Genomic DNA, 7,479 nt, shown 5'->3' with positions numbered 1-7,479 from the left:
AAAATGTTTCCAATAAATGTACTCTTTTATCCTGTGATTATAAGTGAGAATAAAATATTATATATGCTGATTTCCAATCTTATTTATTTCGCTAGCTTGTCAAGAGAATTTTAAACTATACATTTCTCCCTCAAATTGCTTGCGACTCTTTCCAGCTTGGTGTTTTCCACAAGTTTGATAAGTATAATCTTGCATGTAATTAATGAACAGACTGAGGACAGATGCCTGCATAACCTCATTTTGATATGGTTTTACAATTTGGTAGTGACCAGCTGCTCCGCATATGCTGTGGTTACGTAAGTTTGCTATAATCGTGGCTTTTCTATCTAGCACAGCAGTATCGGATCAGTACATTTTCTGCCAGCTTGATTGTAAACTGCAATGTGAGAGGATACAAAAACTCACGAATGCCAAGATCAGACAGCTATCACTTCTCCTGTATGTGCTCTGCCCTCACTGAGAGAAAATAGGTGACCATATTGGGCTGGCCTTGTCAAACATTCCCAACAGAAATAATGCACTTGCAGTGTTCTCCTTATATCCCCTTTATTACATCTTTCTGCTTTGGCATCATTGGACTTTTTTTCCCCATCCTGCTTTCTATTTGGTAATTTGATTTAATGGACATTTTTGCCATGTGGCTTTTGGTGGTTTTTTTGTGTTTGGAGTCAAGGAAATTGTTTAACTGAAGTGATTTTTCTTCTCTTTGCTGTTCCTTGGATCAAGATGGCTTGGGCACATGTAACCTCAGATTTTTTTTCTGAATGATTTTTGATTTTTACTTCCCTCGCATTCAATATTACCTAGAAATGTGGAGAGTTCCAAAGATGGTATATCGAAGTTGTCTTTCTTTCACTCTCTTGTTATTTCATCAAGTTGTGCGACTTGTTTGACACTTTATTTTACTCATCTAGGTTTGCCCTGATTTAAATCTAGGAAGCCTTCCCCATAGGATGCCTGACATACTCTATATCGACAGAATCTCTCTCCAACTTTCTACCTGTGAATGAGCTTTCTCTTGCTCTTAATCTGAGTAGTGAGCTTGCCCTTAGTACGATTTTATTTGAAAAACCTCTCCTTAAAATTTTATCCTCTGAATCATCCTTATGCAGTGCTCTACAGTAAAGTCGTACCGCAAGGAGGATCTTTCCTCTGCAGTTGATCCACTCCTCTGAAGAGTTCCGGACCTCAGAACAGGCACTCACGTTTTCTCAATGTGCAAATCACGGTGTCCTGTCATTCTCCAGCACAAAATGTTCGAGACCAGCACCTGTCTTGTGAACCACCACGCTCGCTATGCAAATGAATTATCAGTGCGTAAGCAAAGCCCCACCTGCTTGTTTGCTGCGGTGGAGCAAACAAGGATGCTCACGGAGGTTGCTCAGCAGCCGGACCCGCTGCTTTTCGTTATTTGGCTGGTCAGAAAAAAAGCAGAAGAGTGACAAATCAGCGGTGCCTTACAGCATTGATGTCTGATCCGTGCAGCGCGGCGCTTGCCGGGATGATGGGAAGGTTCCCTCGGTGAGCTTCTGCTGACACCTACTGCCAGCGCCGAACCAGCACAGCAGCGCCGGGGAAGGCACCGTCCCTACAGCGAGCGGGATTCTTGGCATGGAGCTTCGGCTTCGGACTACCAGTGTTGTATGGGAAGAGGTAAACACTATCCATAGTTTTATGGAAATAAGCTATATAGACCAGAAATGGCAAAGTGCCCAAGAACAATTTGGTGGGATTTCGGTTTTTTGTTTGCTTGCTTTGGGGTTTTTTTTTGGGGTTTTGGCCTTTTGTTTTTGGTTTGTTGGTTTTTTTTGTTTTGTTTTGTTTTGGTTTGGTTTGGTTTGGTTTGGTTTTTTTCTGATAAAATTAGTGAAGGACAAGAGTTAATTAAAAGTCACTTCTTGCATTTTCCATTATAGAACCCAATGAGTTTATAACGGGAAAATACTTCTCAAAGACAAAAAAAAAATTACTTTTTTTTTTTTTTACTTTCTTTTTCTTAAATAGATGGTACATCTTCATTGTTACCGTCAGTGGTTTTACATCAGATGGAAGAAAAATCTGCTCGTCAAAGAAATTCCTGTCCAATAGTAGGCACCTGTTTCTTTGGTTTCACAAACCTCCTTTTCACTTATTTCAATACCTAGAAATCACATCCAAGACAAGGAAGTGTGGTAGAGGATGCCACTTACTGGAAGGTTATTAGTGAACTGTAATGAATTAATGAACACAAGAGCTGTAGTTTAGACCTTTATAGGTATATAAAGGACCAAGAACCTTCTGAGATATCAGAAAACTAGAAACTATTAGAACATTTGGCTACTGGTGGTAAGGCTGTTTGTGCATGTTGGAAGGTGGGGTATTATGCTCAGCTCAGTTGCCAAAGAACAGGGCAGAAAATCAGTTGGAAGGGTTCATCTGGTTTTAATTTGAAGTGTTATAATATCTAGTTTAAGAACCCTCAGGAGAAAATTTGATAGAGTGGATTTGTTTTTCTTTTTTTTTCAGCTTGTTGATCCACTCCCACCATTTTGCCATTTTGTATTTGTGTGTCAGCTTCTCTCTTCTGTCTTCAACTCTGAAAAACACAGGCTCTCAACCTGTTAAATACTTCCAAACTTGAAGCATAATCACAAGCCAGGCATCACTGCTATGTGCTCTCTGTAAGAAGCATTTGATGTCTTTGTCCCCCATTTATATCCTTGACTTGGCAATTCTTCTGTACTGAAAATGCTGTTCATTTAAACTGAGTATTTGCAGAGAGAATCTCACTTAGAACCACACAGTTAATTGGGACACCTAAATACATGGGATTGTTATACAGATTTAAGTAAACCTTTAACAGCTGATGAGATCAGTGAGTGCATACACTGTGAACATACAAATCAATAGGGCAGTGAGTGTGTTAGGTGCTCAACCTATTTTATTTTGAGGCATTTATCTTTTAGTGTAATGGGATTGTACCATTCGTTCAATTTGTATTTGACAGAGCACTATGGAAAGCTGATAAACATTCACAGTAATTGCCATTGAGGCTTCCATATAATCAGGTTACACATCTAAGCTAATAACACTTACATTCTCCATTTTTATAATGGTCTACTGCCCTAAAGATTGACTTTCAATTGACAATTCCTGAACACTGACAGTCCTGATGAATCCATTTTGTTTGCCAGTTGTGCTGACATCAATTCATAAAGCAATATTCAGAGTAAAAAAATGTGGGGCCTTAATTTTGCAGAGGAGCTTGCATGTGAAATCAATTTGAAATGTTTTCAAGATAGGGCCTCAGAACTGGATTTTGAGCCAAGAAGTAAAAGGGAAGCATAGGTAAACAAACCCAAACAAGTGTTGAGCAGCTTGTCTTGGATGCTGAGATTGACCTAGCATGAGAGTCAGCTGTAGAGCTGTCCTCACTGGACTAGGTTGTACCTGAGCCATCATTGGGAACATTGATTTTGCTGCAGCAAAGCCTTTGAGCAGGTTATTTGGATGGTTGTAATTAGTAGTGGAAGCTCTGCCCAGTATTTCACTTTTAATATTGTTTTCCTAACGCATTCATGTTTTCCTAACACACATTCCACACTTTGGGCAGCCCAAATTTGGTCTCATGGAGGAATGACATCACTGCTAACAGAGAACATCTAATAGTGGTGTGAGTTGCTGAACCCGGTGCAATGGCAGCAGTTCAAGCTCTGACTCTGTGAAAGCACTGAAGGAAAACATTTTTTTAATTCTGGAGGTCACTGGAAGGCAGTAGAAGAGGGATATGGAAGTTATTCAGTTGGATGTATCCAGGACACGAGTTACCAGCCCAGGTCCCCAGGACAAGTCAGGTGCTGTTTTCTGACTGCCATTGACTAACTATTAATTAACCCAAAGGTTCATGAAAGCCAAAGCTGCTCAGTGGTCATTCCTGTCCTTCCAGAACACTGCTGGGCTGCACGCTGCCTCTGAGGACCAGGAGGTGAGGAGGCCTGTGACCAACACCCCTCTGGAATTCTGCAGGTAGCATGGTGGAGAGTTCTTGGGCTTTTAACAATGCCTGCTTGGGTGATGGGAAAAATAAGATACAGAGTTCAGCAGCAGTCACTGCCAAATTGGCTAAACGGGAGCAAGAAGTAAAGAGCCCATACAACACTCAAAGCTGCTCTGTGCAGTGGAGCACATGCTGTTGTTCTCTCCTTGTAGCTGGTACTACTAATAGTACTTATGATATCATAAGTACTATCCAGTTGTGGATCTACACATACTTTTTGGATGCTAAGTTGTCACATCTAAATTAAAAAATGTTGCAGTCATTGTGGGGTGTGATGATATTGCCATCTTCCCTCTAGCTCACACTTGTTTTCTCTCTCCTTCTTTCTTGAGTGTACATGTAGAGAGCTTTCAGAGCCAGGTTAAGCTAAACTGCTAGTCTTGCAGGCTAGGCAGAATCAGCTCTGCAAAGGTTTCAATGAAGAAAACACCAGATTTTAGCTATCCTTTCTGAAGAGCATGTTGAGGTGTAGCTGAAGGCTGGTAATAACATTCACTTCTTGGCAACACAGACCATCTTCCAGTTTATCATGATCTGTTCTTTGGCATGCTGCACAAGCCTTTTGTTTCTGTTTAGCTGGAAACTTCTGTCATTGCTCTTCCGAAGAAACAAGTGCCTCTGAAAAATAATTGCTTTGACCTGGGAATGACCCATTTCCTGAGGGTAAATGACAAAGAAGAGACAGAATAGCACTGGGTGAAGATCAGACTGAAATTTTTACATCTTCCATCCTGGGCCTGAAATGAATGCCTGGTACTTTGACTGTCAGTGCTTGGTTCTCATCAACGAAGTGGCACAAGTTCAGGTATGCCCTGTTGCTGACAATTAATCACTCTTCTGACCCATTACAAATAGACTTAACTTTGTAATCAGTGTGATCTTCAATCGTCCTTTCTTGACTGTGATGTTGTTGTTTGCCTGTGAAAATAGTATGGCTCTTGCCATGATTTCTAGTAGGACTCATTGCTACACTCTGCAGGGTACTTACTAACCAGGCAGACACTGTATTTCCTGAATTTTCCTTTAAGACTGCTTAAAGATTTAGTTACTTCTGTAATCTGTATTCAGTGTTACAACACAGAACTTCCTTATCCTGTTTGCCAGATACAGTGTATAAAGCTTGTAAATAAAGATGCATTTAATTTCCATAAATTATTAGTTTGCCAGAGAATTGTGATTTTTATCAAAGATTCTGTAATGAAAGTTTATTGTTGCAGAAATTGCTTGGGCAATCAATCATGATCATAAGTCTGCATATAGCTGGAAAACTTATAAATGTCATTCATCAAAAACATCCATGTTAATTAGGGTCAAGTCACCATAAAAGAGAGATTCCTCTACTGAATATAATTTATCAGTGAAATTAATGTAAGGAATAGAAAGGAGAAATGATTTTGACTTTACAGTCAGAGTGCTTTCATAAAAACATCTGGTTGGGGAAGTAAACAAAACATCATAAGTTCCATTGGCTTTGACAGTACAAGTGAATTGTTTCATCAGAGTGCTCTCTATTACTGACTACAAAGTACTATTAAATGGTAACAGAAGTGTTTATTTCCCATATGTGAAAAATTGGATTGCTCCAGAGGCCAGCGGAAAATTCTTTTGACATTTCTTCAAAATGCAGGCCGGGTTAGCACAGGATTGTCACCGGCCGATGCCCTGAATGGTGCCCATTCTCAGCCACTGCCACACAGTTTCACAGAGGACAGAGCCTTCCCTATTTGCATTTTTACTGCGTTCCTGCTACTCATGAAGGGGAGACTAAGGAATGAATGGGCACAGACTGCTGATTTATCCCCAAGTACAAGGCATATTGGCAGGATTGTGGAGCTGGTGATGCTGCTACCTTACTGTCATACACATTAAAAAATATCAGTAGCAGGCAAGAATGAAAATCTGCCTCATAAATTTAATCTCTTCTTCTTCAAACCTGCCCATATTTTAAAAGATCAGATTAAAAATTACACTGTGGAATGCATACACTTACACACACATACACACATCTTTTCTGTGCTTGACAAATTACTGAAACTGAAAGGGAACGAGCATGCACAGCTCAGCTGCTGTCACTGGAAGGTGGCAGTGCTCAGTCTGTCACAGGGCCAGGCCCGGAGCCATTTTTTTCCTTAAGCCTGTGATAAAGCACAGAAACAGATTTTTTTCTGTATATATTAATCATCTGAATCTTTGTAATTTAAATGTCAGATGCATAAATTATTTTTCATGGATTAATAAAAATGAAAATTTTCAATCCCTTTGGATTGGAAAGTACAAGCACAATACTATCTCTCTGATACAACCTCTGATTTATTTTCTAATTTTAGATCATTTGAATGACTGTAGAATAGGTGAGGCCTTGGGATGTAAATTCCCGGTGTTTGTTTGGTAGAACAAGGGTGATGGAGGAGGGAGGAAGTGGTTTTTTTTTTTTTTTTGCCCTTGTGAACAGGAATAGGTCGCCGGTACTTGGAAACACCCTGTGAGGTTTCACCTTGTCCTCCGACATTCAGCTTTTGTTTTCTTTAATTTAAGGATAAATTTTTATCTGGAATAGCCTTCAGAGAGCTTAACTCCTCCGTTTGCTGACAGTATCCCTCCTTGAGTTCTCCACATGAATACGCTGCCAGCCCTGCAATTAGGTTGGAAGTTGTGAACATTATTCCATTTCATTTTGGCAAAAGTATCGTTTCAGACGGCCACTGGAGATAACGTAAGCGCCAGCTCCGTTCCCTCATTATCTCCTTACGTAGCACCAGCTGGAGGGATCACTCGCGTTAACAGCTTGCTCTCGCGTCCCCGTGAACCTTGTTTTGTCGCTATCAGCAGCCGGCAGCCGGGGAACACCTCCGCTCAGATAGCTCACCCCCCGGACCAGCAGCCCGGCGCGGCTTCTCGGGAATCGAAACCCCGGCGAGGGAGTGCTGAGCTCCAGGCTCCCCGAGGAGCTCTGAGGGCAGGCACAGCGCGGCCGGCGCCTCCCGGGCCTGCCTGCCGAGGCTCTCGGGCGGCGGCTGGGTCAGAGCCCGTGTGCCCGCGGCTGCGGGCAGTGCTGCCTGGCAGGGCACTGTGCCCGGCAGGACACTCTGCCTGCCGTGCTTTTGGAAACCTCCGTGCTCGGGGAGCCCCCGGGGGCCCTCAGATTCCCCTTCAGCGGCACTGCTGAGGGGAAGGCTGGGGCCGGCCCCCGCCCTGTCCCTTCCTGTCAGTCCCTTGCCGGCTGCAGCCTGTCGGAGCTGAGCAGCCTCTCGCCCCCCGAGCCTGTCCAGGGGCACAGGTGACACGGGAGGGAGCCTCGCCCGGTGCTCCTGCGGGGCGTGAGGCGGCAGAGGAGGGATGTACACATGGGGTGTCACCTCGGAGCCACCCCCGAGGGGGGCAGAGGAAGCATATACGTAGAGTGTCGCCTCAAACCAGCACCTGAGGGGCACAGAGGAAGAATA

This window comes from Molothrus aeneus, chromosome 1 (genome assembly GCF_037042795.1).
Source record: "Molothrus aeneus isolate 106 chromosome 1, BPBGC_Maene_1.0, whole genome shotgun sequence".
In the NCBI taxonomy this organism is placed as follows: Eukaryota; Metazoa; Chordata; class Aves; order Passeriformes; family Icteridae; genus Molothrus; species Molothrus aeneus.
This window is presented reverse-complemented; position numbering follows the sequence as displayed.